This window comes from Protopterus annectens, chromosome 15.part0 (genome assembly GCF_019279795.1).
Source record: "Protopterus annectens isolate FY-2018-M chromosome 15.part0, PAN1.0, whole genome shotgun sequence".
Taxonomy (NCBI): domain Eukaryota; kingdom Metazoa; phylum Chordata; order Ceratodontiformes; family Protopteridae; genus Protopterus; species Protopterus annectens.
Window position 1 is genome coordinate 807,947,955 of NC_056749.1, and position 15,214 is coordinate 807,963,168.

A 15,214-nucleotide genomic window follows, 5' to 3' on the forward strand; every position below is an offset into this window, starting at 1 on the left:
TAACATTCAGGTCACAGTAACAAAGTTGCTGTTTAAGAGTTTTCATGTTCTTAAAGGTGAAAGTGGGAAAATTACCCACTATCTCCCTGACCTTATCATTTTTATTTTATTTACTTATTTAACATTTGTTGACCAGGAATGTCCGACTAGGTTCCACAGAGCCTGTTTTCAGTGGATGCCCGGGGAGAAACGTTCCAGATGCATGTCTTTGGAATGTGGGAGAAAACCGGAGTACCCAGAGGAAACCCACGCGAACACAGGGAGAACATGCAAACTCCACACAGAAGGCACCCCAGCCGAGAATCGAACTGGAGAACCTCTTGCTGTGAGGCGACATCGTTAACCGCTGCACCACTGTGCCACCCTATCATCAATCATCAGAATATTCCATCTTGATATAATAGCTTCTTTAACTCTATTTACGTTACTGCTGTATGGAATTATAACGGATTCTCTCCTAGGTCTATGGTTGGAAGCTAATACAGCACGCTGATTACTTCTATCTGAATAATAAGGTCTTGCTCTGGTGTCCCTTAACTTCTTCATCTAAGAGTACACTCTATGGACCTCTTCCTGAGTGTATCCCCTCCCCATGAACCCCATTCGGAGATTCTGAAGTTCCTCAGTGAATAGTGATTTTTCAGATGAAAGTCTTGATACTCTCATACCTTGTCCCTTAATGATGCTGTGAAAAATCTTGGGATTGTGCATACTAGATCTATGTAAATATGCTGGCCTATAACATGGTTTACGATAGACCCTCGTCTTTAGACAATCATTGTCACGATACACTGTAATATCCAAAAAATTGATGGCCTCCATGGAAAATTCTAAAGTGAACTTTAAAAATGAATCCATATTATTCAATTGATTGACAAAAGTAACAAGCATAGTATACATAGTATAATAATATTTAATGTGAGGTTTATATTTAAACATTTTATATTTATCTATAAATATTTTAGTTTATTAGTTCAATGTTTTTTATCAGAATTGATGAATCTATTGTAATTAATAATGGTTAATTATTTGATTAATTGAATGATTTGATTGGTTAGACAGGTTATTTAAATGTGGTTTGATTCAAAGTTTTAATATGTCTGATGAAGCGGATGTTTGGTCCATGAAAGCGCTCACATTTTTGAAAAAACTTTTGTTCTTTGTATGAACTAAGTGGATTATTGGACTGGTATATTCCATATTTGATGAAATTTGAGCTACATTGACGCGTTATTCCCTTCTTGCACTGGTTTCTTTCATCTACATCTTATACTTGGACGTGGTTTGGGTTTTGTTCTACAGTGTTTCCTGGCTTTTTGTAGTGTAACATGGAGGGAATAGATGTTGGACCTACCAATGGCATTATACAAGATCCAATGGACATTACCTCTAATGGCAGACTAAGAACTTTGTTAACTGAGTCTACCAATCCTTTGATGCGCATGGACTTTCGCATGAATAATAAGGATGCGAACTCAGGTATAGTGAATGAGCAAGCCATCAAGGCTATTAAAAAAGATATTGAAAATAGTATTTACAAATTTAAACACCTATAGTGTCAACGTTATCATTTAGAGGCTTATTTAGACTGTAACGTTATTCCTCGTGGACAAAGGATTCTAAATATGCCCACGTATGGAAATACGTATCCTGAATTGTTACTAAAGTGGCAACAAATAAATTTAAATGCTAGTAAAGCATACTTGAAGTTATTGCTAGAATTTTTTCAACCTATTGAGTTTGATTTGAGAAAAACAATCATTGAACAACAAACCAGGTTAACAGAAGCATATGGTTCTGAGTTAACTGAAATATATATGCATGAATTGATAGACAGAGTAATACGATAGGAAGGCAACCTCTTAGAACATAAAAAGAGGAAACTGAACAGGGACATTGATGACTTTGCTATGCAACATGTGTTTGTTTGGCCTAGAAATGTGAATGAAATGAATACTAATGCACCAGTAGCTCGTCGGCAAGATGCCTTGACTAACAGAGATAGACCTATACGGAATTATGTTAATTCTCAGTCAGTAGGTACTACCACTTCATCGTAACAGGAAGCAAAGGTACGTTCCAGGTCTGAAGAGACGGAGCGACAGGAAGTGGGACTATTGAAAGAGGTTAGTAAACAGACTATGGCACTTGCTAGTGCTCTTGCATCTCCTGAATCGGATAACTCTGTTTACATGACGCCTAGTGAACAACTGCCTGAATCTACACCTAATGGCAGTGTGAATGTGTCTAATGCCAATGGTGTAATTTTTTCACACAGTCTGACGACTGTCGTCAGACGGAAAATACAACTTGATAAAAATGAAGCTCAGAATTTTCCTTTAGCTCCCCTGCCAATAAGGACTGACAGAAAGAAGTCCCTCTATCTAGACATAGTCAATGGAGCTAAAAGGAAAGAACCTCCAATTCAACAACAACGCACATTGAAGAGATTATGGAACCAGGAAACCTAGTGTGTAATTTGTCCACACATGTTCTTTCATCTGACGAATTGCGACTACTGAACAAAGGTATGAACTTTATACCAACTTCAGGTATGGATATTAGTGAGGCTATTTTGTCGGTTAGGATGTTTTCACGCAATATAGCCTTGAAATTGTTATTTGGGAATGAGGTAAATAACCACGCTAACTGTTTTAGACGTAAGAGTTTATTTGTGCCACATTTGCCACCCAATATTGAAACTTTTCTTAAAGCAGTGGAGAAAGCTTTATATGATGATGCCTGTTTTTCGATGGGCTTGTTAGACAGTAATCTGAATGATAGTGAATTAAAGGCACTAAGTAGTTTAAAAAATAACGTGAACATCACTATACGTCCAGCGGACAAGGGAGGTCCTGTCGTGGTACTTGATTCTAAATACTATACTGAAACCATGACAATGATGTTGGCTGATGAGGGTTATGAAAAAGTGTCATGTAGCATTGTAGAGGACTTACAAAACAATATTTATTTTACCCTTCATGAATGTAAAATCATGGGGATCATCAATGCTGAACTATTTGACTATTTCTGTGTTCAGTATCCGACTATACCTAGATTGCACGGGTTACCAAAGATGCACAAAAATCCCGGTGAACCATCCTTTAGGCCTATAGTGTCAGGCTCAGGATGGTTGACAGAACCACTTTCTATATTATCTAGATTTTGAGCTAAAGAAAGTGTTATCTACTTTTACCTATGTGCTGAAGGACACTGAACATTTTTTGACTGATTTATATTCATGCACTATGAATTTTGACAGCATGGATGGTCTTTTACTTGTAACTATGGACGTGGTGTCGTTATTTACTTGCATTCCTAATGCAGAAGGTATAGGCATGTTGAAATCTTTGCTAGTTGGGTGTGACTTGATTGAAAATTATAAGGTGGATTTTCTCTGCCTATTACTTGAATTAGTGTTAGAATGTAATATTTTTCTTTTCCAAGATACTTGTTACAGGCAACTAAAAGGGGTAGCCATGGGCAATAGCTGTACTAACAGCTATGTGAATTTAGTCATGGCTGCCTGGGAAGAAAAATGTATACTTAATCATCCCAATGTTATTTTTTACAGAAGGTTTGTGGATGATCTTTTCATTCTGTGGAATGGCACAAGTAATATGCTTGTTAATTTTGTCAATCAACTGAATAATATGGATTCATTTTTAAAGTTCACTTCAGAATTTTCCATGGAGGCCATCAATTTTTTGGACATTACTGTGTATCGTGACAATGATTGTCTAAAGACAAAGGTATATTGTAAACCATGCTATAGGCCAGCTTATCTACATAGATCTAGTATGCATAATCCCACGATTTTTCATAACATTATTAAGGGACAAGCTATGAGAGTATCAAGACTTTCATCTGAAGAAACACTATTCACTGAGGAACTTCAGAATCTCCGATCAGGGTTTGTGGGGAGTGGTTACACACAGGAAGAGCTCCACAGAGTTTATTCTCATGTGAATAAGTTAAGGGATACTAGAGCAAGACCTTATTATTCAGATAGAAGCAATCAGTGTGCTGTATTAGCTTCCAACCATAGACCTAGGAGAGAATCAGTTATAATTCCATACAGCAGTAACGTAAATAGAGTTAAAGAAGCTATTATATCAAGATGGAATATTCTTATGATTGATGATAAGGTCAGGGAGATAGTGGGTAATTTTCCCACTTTCACCTTTAAGAACATGAAAACTCTTAAACAGCAACTTTGTTACTGTGACCTGAATGTTACTCCTGACCACATAACTACTGGGAGTTTTGAAGGAACCAAAAAGTGTGGCAATTGTTCACAATGTAGCTCCATCGATGAGTCACCTTTTTTTAAGCATCCAGATATGGGCCGCCTCTGGGAGCTTCGTAACGCTAGTAAATGCAATACTAGAAACATAGTTTATGGGGCGCACTGCCTCGTGTGTTTCAATTTTTATGTTGGCAAGACCAACAGAACTCTTAGGGAATGTATTAGAGATCGTGTTTATTGTTACAACAGGAAACAAGAATATAGTGCATTAACTAAGCACACCCTAGAGAAAGGTCATGAGCATGTCTTCCAGTTTCAAGTATTACATATCCAACAATACAATATACGAATGGGTGATATAGTTAATTTAATTGAACAGGCTGAGCTCAAATGGATACTTAGACTAGCTGCACATCGGGACAGAGGTCTAAATGACAATGTTTCGCTTAAGCTGCACATAAGGGCTAGGACTTTGAAATAGTTAGCCTCTAGTAATAGATTAGGTAATTTTAATGTTTTTAGTGTATTCAATAATATTTAATAATATTTAATGTGAGGTTTATATTTAAACATTTTGTATTTATCTATAAATATTTTAGTTTATTAGTTCAATGTTTTTTATCAGAATTGATGAATCTATTGTAATTAATAATGGTTAATTATTTGATTGATTGAATGATTTGATTGGTTAGACAGGTAATTTAAATGTGGTTTGGTTCAAAGTTTTAATATGTCTGATGAAGCGGATGTTTGGTCCGCGAAAGCGCTCACATTTTTGAATAAACTTTTGTTCTGTGTACGAACTAAGTGGATTATTGGACTGGTATATTCCATATTTGATGAAATTTGAGCTACATTGACTGGCGTTATTCCCTTCTTGCAATGGTTTCTTTCATCTACTTCTTATACTTGGACGTGGTTTGGGTTTTGTTCTACAATATATATATATATATATTATATATATATATGTATATATATATATATATATATATATATATATATATATATATATATATATATAGATATATATATATAATATATATATGTATATATATATATATCTATATATGTATATATTATATATATATATATATATATATATATATATATATATATGCATATCTGTATCTGCATATATGTCTGTGTATATGTATCCTAGGGATGCCCATGTCATGTCTGGCCCTGGTTATGGGATCTGTAAAACTTGGTAGTGTATTGCAGTGGGGACGTGTTTGGCTGTGGGGGGTATACCTATTTGTACAAGACACATATTGTTTGGGGCCTCTCAACCCCATTAACGCTGCATGGGGACATATATGTTTTTGTTATTTCCCCATTGTTATCTACAGATATATGTCCGTATATACCTATATATATATATATATATATATATATATATATATATATATATATATATCTATAATAATCTCTGCTGACATATATATATATATATATATATATATATATATATATATATATATATATATATATAGGTTCATTGGTTCATAGGTTCATACTAGGCTATCTGCCCTAGGGCATTTATAGGCCTAGCCAGAATGTGTTTGGCTTTCACCACCTATTTTAAATTTATTTTGCTATGCCCTTTTTCGAGGTTAGTATACTGTGCCTCTGTCTAACAGTGACACAGAAGTGATACCCGGGTAAACCCTGATCTCCCATCCACTCATCAAGATTCCTCTTGAGGATAGTCAATGAGGGACTCTGCCTAACCTGGACTGTGATTTTATTCCAGAGTGAAGGGAGCCTCTGGGTTATGAATCAGTCCCTCCAGCATGTCCTATTTATTTCAGTGCTGAGGTTCAAGTCTCGAGCCAGCGTGGTTCGATGGGATTTGGATTTTCTGAGGTGCAGCATGTCCATTAATTCCGGGTTGGACATGGCTTTATACATCAGGCACAGATCGTCTCTGAACAGGCGGTATGCCACTGAGTAGAGCTTTATATATATATATATATATATATATATATATATATATATAAAACCTGCCGTATATATTTAGACATATAGGTTTAGACATACATACCTTTAGATGTAGGCATTTGCATGTATATATGTTCATATATATTTCTATATACACACTGAGCAGAGTGGATGAGAGTTGTTGACCGCAACAGTTAGCTGAGATATATAAGTATCCTGCTTTTTTTTTGATTATTTATACAGATTATTGTTTCTAACAATTAATATATAGCACTTTTATTGTCTGCTTTTTAGTCTTCGAGTGTATTTTATTGCTATTAACAAATATGCACAAGTAACTGATTTGTCTGCAGTTAAAAGCATTCTGTATCTTTACAAATCTTTATCTGTTTAAAAACTTTAATTTGTTTTCTGTAGTGCTTACTGTCTGTCCCCTCCCTTCCTCCCAGTTGGTGTCTTGCTCTTATACTTGGTGGCTTTGCAGTTGCCCGCCCCTACTTTAAATCTGATCTGGGACACTCCTCCCAGTCCAGTGTCATTATCCCATTCTATCTAATACAGAGAGAACATTTGATAAGGCCTTCTGTTTCTCCTTTTTCCCTTTCAAAAAAAAGGGAAGAAAAAAAAAAAAAAAAAAAAATATATATATATATATATATATAGTATATTTCAGAGCTTTTATTATAACTGTAATTGCCTTACTATTGCTACAACTCAAGTGCTCTAGGTTGCACTGCATCTGAAGTGTTTGTGTGTTTTAGCTGCTTTTCTGTATATATAGACTTCACTGTTTCTTTAACTAAATAAGCTCTGCAAAGTTGTTTTATTGCATTCCTGCTTGTATTTCTGATGTTTTTTGCACTTTTAAAGTTTGTTTTTGCTAAGTTTAACTGGTAGGCTACACACTCAAGTGTGCTAGCCGAATTAAAACATTTACTGTGTTTCTGTACCTAATTTCTGCTACTCTGTAAAAAAAAAAAAAAAAAAAAGAAAATCCTTGTTTCCCCCCTTTTCTGAACTAGAATAGTCCAGTCTTCAGGTTTTGCTGATCTCTGGGCTGTGTCATAGTTCCTGTGTTGCCCATGTTCTTATTTGGATAGGGGGAAGCTTCTTTGTTCACCAATGAGAGTGGGGAGCTCTGAGCAGCCTATCTGTCCCTTGAGGAGTGGTTCCAGCCCAGTGACCTGTAGCTTATTGGCCGTTTTGGGCCATTTCCTATCTCTTCTAGCCCCTTGCTTTAAATCCAGCTTTAGCGCGCTTTTGTGCTTGAAATTTAGTTTGTCCTGTTTGTTGCATTTACCTGTTGAGGCTACACAATCAAGTGCGCTAGCCTGTGTTACATATTTATTGCATTTTCCTGCTGTTTGTTGCAAAAAAAGAAAGAAAAACAAAACAAATTATCCTTGTTTCCTGCCTTTCCTGACCTAGAGTAGTCCAAATACAGGCGTTGCTGTATTCTGGACTTTTGGAAAGTTCCTGTGTTGGGCCAGTTTTTAGCTCTTTCAAGTCCCCCTGTATAAAACCCGCTTCATCACGGTTTTTGCACTTGTTACTACTCAGCCAAGCTCCTCGTGGTCCTGCAGAGTGGTGCTAGCAGCAGAGAGGCCAAAAGAGTGACTGCTAACCTGATAAAAGTGTTTTTTTTTTCCTGCTACTACCTGGTCGACTGTCCGATCTAGCTAAACTGCAAGTATTTCTGCTTCTTGAACTGTTTTAAACTGTTTAAAGTTGTTTTTGCACCTGCACTTTTAAAGTTTGTCCTGTTTGTTGCATTTACCTGTTGAGGCTACACACTCAAGTGTGCTAGCCTGTGTTACATATTTATTGCATTTTCCTACTGTTTGTTGCAAAAAAGAAAAAAAAAATTATCCTCGTTTCCCGTCTTTCCTGACTTAGAGTAGTCCAAATACAGGCTTTGCTGTATTCTGGACTTTTGGAAAGTTCCTGTGTTGCCCATTTCCTTTCTTGGATAAAGGGAGGCTTCTTTGTTCTCCAGTGGCAGTGGGGAGCTTAGAGCAGCCTATCTATCCCTGGAGGAGTGTTCCCAGCACAAGAATCTGGTAGTCTATTGGCAGTTTTGGGCCAATTTCTAGCTCTTTCAAGTCTCCCTGTATAAAACCCGCTTTGGTGCAGTTTTTGCGCTTGTTACTACTCAGCCAAGCTCCTCATGGTCCTGCAGAGTGGTGCTAGCAGCAGAGAGGCTAAAAGAGCGGCTGATAACCTGATAAAAGTGTTTTTTTTTTGCTGCTACTACCTGGGCGACTGCCCGATCTAGCTAAACTGCAAGTATTTCTGCTTCTTGAGCTGTTTTAAATTGTTTAAAGTTGTTTTTGCACCTGCACTTTTAAAGTTTGCCCTGTTTGTTGCATTTACCTGTTGAGGCTACAAACTCAAGTGCGCTAGCCTGTGTTACATATTTATTGCATTTTCCTGCTGTTTGTTGCAAAAAAGAAAAAAAAAATTATCCTTGTTTCCCGTCTTTCCTGACCTAGAGTAGTCCAAATACAGGCTTTGCTGTGTTCTGGACTTTTGGAAAGTTCCTGTGTTGCCCATTTCCTTTCTTGGATAAAGGGAAGCTTCTTTGTTCACCAGTGGCAGTGGGGAGCTTAGAGCAGCCTATCTATCCCTGGAGAAGTGTTCCCAGCACAAGAATCTGGTAGTCTATTGGCCGTTTTGGGCCAATTTCTAGCTCTTTCAAGTCCCCCCTGTATAAAACCCTCTTTAGCATGTCTTTGCACGATTTTGAGCATAGTGCAGCATTGGGCAATGCGGCTTAATTGGGTTTAAACCATTTTCGGCTCCACAAAGTCTGCTCTTCACTTTTTCTCTTAGAACTGATCTAGTTCTCATAATAAACATCCTATTCCTACTCTAAAGCCTGGCACTTGCTCACTAAAGCAATTATATAAGTCAGCACTAAAAAATTAAAAGCACTACACCCTCACAAACTCCACTTGAGTACCTTGTTCCCCAATGGCCCTTTTTTCAATTATAAAGGAATTCCCAATACTATTCTAGCATGTCCAAAGGTCAGTTGTCAATCTCCTCTCTGGTCCAACTGGTGAATCTGGGAATCTTGAGGCAATGTTACAACTGCCTCATGTACACAGACCACCCTCTCCTCCTCCCAACAAATTCCAACACATGTGAGTGATGCAACCATATAGCCAAATTGGTGGCTAAGCTCTCTCAACTCAGTACTGGCATAACCAGTCAGGAGGAGAAGGAAACCACACTCACTACAATTCCAGTCTCACATAGACCTACCACGACAGCAAACCAAACACATAAACACACAAAAACATACTCGGAGGCTCTAAATAAAAATCTGCCTAAGCAACAGAGACCTCCAAAGCAGACACCCAAGAAACCACTACCCCAAAACAAAACACGTGCAACATATGACTCACAAAGCCAGTGTGCCGAACAGTCACAGCCCTTAAGGCTAAACAACACACCTGATACACTTGTAATAGGTGACTCTGTCGTCAGGCACACTGACATCCCGCTCACCAGGCTGAACAAGGAGAAGGTCACAGTGAGCTGCCTGTTGGGCACTAGGATCCGCCACATAACACAAGCACTCAGGTCACTCCAAGGCAAGTACAAATATGACTCAGTCATTGTCCATGCTGGTGTGAATGACCTGAGACGTACCTCCCTGGATTACATGAAAAGAGACATAGAGGAGCTCTCTGAGCATGTAGCCCAGGCCAGTATGACCCTGACCTTGAGTAGCATCTTACCCTCACCAAGAATGATGCCACAATATGAAGACAAGATGATCAATTTCAACAATTGGCTTAAGTATTGGTGTCATTCAAAGGGGATCCAATGCCTGTCAGCCTGGGATGACATGCTCGACAAGCCACGATGCTTCGCTAGGGATGGCTTGCACCTGTCACCCCTGGGCTTTTGGATATTGGCAAAGGCTCTTGCCACCCCATAGTGCCTTTTTTAGGCAAGGCTGAAAAGACAAACCCACCTCCATAGGTATCACAAGGGATAAGAAACTAAGAGTAATGCTACTCAACGCCAGAAGTCTAAACCTCAAGATGCACGTACTCGAAACTCTCCTTAGCATGGAGAACATCGATATATATGCAGTAACAGAAACCTGGTTCAAGGCTCCCAAGAGCACCCCAGCACTACCAGGTTATACCTCATACCATGCTATTCGGCCCCAAAACTTGGACCGAACCACAAAAGGAGGGGGAGTATCAATATTCGGCAAAGATACCCACACCTCCAGGTTGGTGGCACAGCACGAAGCATCAGAGACTATCCATGTGCAACTAACAGTGGGTAAAACTGCCTTCCAGTTTATAGCCTGCTACAGACCACCCTCCCAAACCCAGGAACCCCACTCGGCCTTCCTGAGAACACTGGAAAATATGAAGGTCTCTCCAAACACCATTATATTGAGCGACTTCAACTACCCAAACATAGACTGGGAGCATTACTCTAGCTCCAACACCCTAGCCCAAAGGTTCCTAGAATTTATAAACTCAAATGCTATGGAACAACTTGTTACCACTCCCACAAGAGAGGAAAACATTCTGGACCTGATCATCACCACCATGGGGACTCTATGCTCCAGACCAGAAGTGTATCCCTCACTGGTAAGATCAGACCATAAACTAATCTCACTAGATATTCACATCCCGACCCCAGCCCCTGCCGAGAAAACCACAGTGAAAAACTTCTCTAAAGCAAATTTCACACTCCTCAAAACCGAGGTGGAATCCTTCAAAGACCCCGGGTCTGTGGAACATATGGCCCAGACCACAGAATCCTTTATAAACGCATTCTATGAACACCTTCAGGAATGCATGGATCATGCAATCCCAAACAAAACCAAGACCCAATCCCCCAAAGGCAGGCGTCCTGTCTGGTGGTCCCCAGCCATAAACAAACTATACAATAGAAGGAGGAAGCTACTACATGACAGAGCAAAATCCCAAAAAGGGAAGGCATCTCTGATCAGTATTAGTAAAAAACTACGGGCACTCATAAAATCGTCTAAGTCCAGCTTCGAGAGAGGATACTAAGGATAATCACAAGGCTTTCTTTATTTATGTTAGGAACCTGGTTGGGAATTCCCAGATATGCTCAGAATTAGTCCAAAATGACAAAAAATACACCAAACCCACAGACATTTCCAACATCCTAGGTGACAGGTTCAGTGCAAACTACCCCCCCTTCCCCACCAAAAGGGCAAATATCTAACCCAGCAGAGTGCTGCCCCCCTGACATCTCAGATGCTCAGGTAAGAGCCGCCCTCTCCAAAGCAAAAAACACAGCATCAATGGGACCAGACGGTGTCCTGGGCTGCGTCCTACATGAACTCCAATGAGAACTAAACACAAACATAAAACTACTGTTTAATCTCAGCCTTACTACAGGATATGTACCCAAAGAGTGGCATACAGCAACAGTGGTCCCTCTCCACAAAGGTGGTGCCTCAACAGATCCTGGAAACTATCACCCCATAAGTCTGACTAGCTTGGTCTGCAAAGCAATGGAAGGGATCATCATGGACCTCATAAATAAAGATATTGGGGACTTACAGACACTGGATCCTACCCAGTTTGGCCTTGTTAAGGGCAGATCCTGCCTCTTAAACCTGGTTAATTTCTTTGAAACAGTCACCAAGGCCATTGACAAGGGGAAGGTGGTCCACACAGCCTACCTGGACCTCGCTAAAGCCTTCAATACAATACCCCACTCAGGCATTATAGATAAGCTCACCAGCTTAAATATAAATCCCTATGTCACTAGATGGGTTTCAAACTGGCTCAAGGACAGAACCCACATGGTTAGAATTGCTGGAGCCATGTCAGACTCCAAACCAGTTACAAGTGGCGTCCCAAAAGGCTCAGTCCAGGGACCTCTCTTGTTTGGTATATATTTCTCGGAGGTACAGGCCAACATGGAAGGACTGTGGCTGACCAAGTTCGCAGATGACTGCAAACTGGGTGCCATAATCGACTCTCCAGCTGACACAAGCATCCTACAAAAGGGCCTCATAGAAACAGACAACTGGTGCCAGAGCCATGGCCTCAAGCTAAATGCCAAAAAGTGTATATTCATCCCCTTCGGCAAAAACAAAGTGCCCACAAATTACCACATAAATGGTAATCCATTAAGTACAGAAGAAGTAATTAGGGACCTGGGGACCCAAGTTGATAGCAATCTCTCATTCGACAACCACTTGGCCAAAGTGTTTAGAAAAACATTTTATATAGCCCACCTAATCATGAAGGGATTCACAGCTGGATCAGGGGAGGTCATCGTGCCTCTTTACTCATCCCTCATCAGGCCCATAATTGAGTACAATGCTCCTTTTGGGATGTACCTTACCAGACACCTGCAGCAACTGGAAAGATCCCAAAAGTACCTCACCAAGAGGATCAAAGGGCTCAGACAGATGCCATGTGCTGCCCGGTTAAAGAAACTCCAGCTCTACTCAGTGGCATACCGCCTGCTCAGAGGCAGTCTGTGCCTGACATATAAAGCCATGTCCAACCCGGAATTAATGGACATGCTGCACCTCAGAAAATCCAAATCCCATCGAGCTACACGCTCGAGAGACTTGAACCTCAGCACTGAAATAAATAGGACATGCTGGAGGGACAGATTCATAACCCAGAGGCTCCCTTCACTCTGGAATAAAATCCCAGTCCAGGTTAGGCAGAGTCCCTCATTGACTCTCTTCAAGAGGAATCTTGATGAGTGGATGGGAGATCGTAGGTTTACTCTGGGTATCACTTCTATGTCACTGTTAGACAGAGGCACAGTATACAAACCTCGAAAAAGGGCACAGCAAAATTCATCTAAAATGGGTGGCGAAAGCCAAACACACTCTGGCTAGGCTTGTAAATGCCCTAGGGCAGATAGCCTAGTATGAACCTATGAACTTATGAACCTATATATATATATATATATATATATATATATATATATATATATATATATATATATATATATATATATACGTGTGTATCTACATATATAGATATGTTGTATCTGTTTAGATATTAATATATTTACACATATACATCTGAATGTTGGAATACATTCTCTGTACTGTTGAATGACTGGGCTGGATGATATGTTTTTGAAAACATCTGGGTTATGTATATCTGACATGGCTTCATGGTAAATCACTTTGGCTATGATGTGCAGGGTCCTGGGTTTGAGTCTTGCAGAGGCTATTTATTTTGTTACTGGGCAGAACACGGGCCGTTGGATACAGAGTGATTAATGCACTTTAAAGCAGTTGTATGCGGGTTTGCACAGTGATAAGCACTGCTAGTTTCTGGTTACAGTTTCTTATACTCAATTATCTTCTAATTTGCTTAACCAGTCTAGGCATTGCTTACCCCTGTGCAAACAGGCTTAAACCTGCTTACTGCTGCTTAAAAGTACTTACTCTCACTTACCACCGCACTAATATCTTTAAAAGAAAAGAAACGGGTTGATAGGAAAGTAGTGAAAAAGGGCAACAAAGAGGGAAAGACAGTAGGGAAAATAGCCAGGGATGTGCAGGAAGGGTGTAGGGAAGGTCCAAAGCTGCCCATTTCTTCTACAGCAACAGCTGTGCATATACACTGAATTTGGAGGTAGATTTGGACACTCAAATCCCTGGGATAGTCGTGACTACAATAATAAGTTGTGATGCCAATTATACCAGATTACATGTATCCAGTGGGCATGTGTGCAAAATTGACAGCTATGTATGGGGCGAGATTTTTTTGTGGGAACAGATTGCCTTTTTTTTTTTCAGGTGAGAGTGGGATGTTGGGGAGGAGTAGTAGGTATATTTGGGGAGGTAGGTTGTGTAGGTTAACAGACAAGACAAACAGGACACATACAGGGGTGATATATGACACATGTGGGGGGTAAACACCTTGATGGGGAGGGTTGTTGGGATATCAGAAGCCCACAAGCCCCCTAGTGGTAACAGTGGGACTGAGTTCCCCACCCATGGGCAGTCACCACTACACCTTTACAGCCCTGAAGGTGGCTGTGCTGGGGGCTGAGTCGCAGAACCACAACATGTGGCCCTCGAGCTGGCGTAAAAGATCACCAAACTGCTCGTTGATTGTTCTGCACACCACAACCCCGACCTGGCAATGGGTGACAGTTGCCTGTCCGCACCCACTCCCGTGGGGGTGAGCCCCATCCCCTGAGGTGGTTCCACCTGAAGGTGGTGCAGGACCAATAGACAAGGAGGTCCCAGATTGAGCCCCAGACATGCTGGTGCCCGGTGCCATGGCCAGCTGAGGTGGGATGGGTGTGTCCGCTGGGACCGGCCTTCCCAAGCGTGCTATAGTGTTTAGATTTCATCATCATTTGTGGGTTAGTAATAGTCAACACATTCAAGTATTAGATATAACAGCATGCATAGATAGTCCCATTAATGCAGACACCAGATACGGAACAGTTGCATAGCCAATAGAACACATGCATATATGGGACGACAGTGGTAATAAGAACAGCATGCAGGTACATTGATGGCACCATGCCACCAATGTTTGAATAATTCAATATAGCGCATGCATGGGAACCATCAGAATATTTATCAAACAATTGGACATTATCAGAACATAGGTGTCATTACATACTGGTTGGGGTGGGTATGTTGATTATTGTTGGAGATATGGTGGCGGGGGGAGAAAGATGGCAATTAACAACTAGTATATTCCTGTAGTTCACATTACTTTCCTAGTCAATGCTGTTATCTGTACCTTACAAGCATTACTACACTACTCTATAGCCTTAGTTTGGACAGTGATATGGCTGTCATCATCATTACACATGAACTGGTTTTACCTGCAGTATACACCTCTTACCTGGTATACCTGTGGAGGGAATGTTTGTTAACATGGACTAACTGTTTCTACACATACTCACAGATTCTGTGTTGTTGTTTTGCACATAGCTATCCACCTCTTTCTGCACAGACTTTGGCCATGTGTTGACCACATGCAGGTGTACCAGGACATATCTAGAATATTG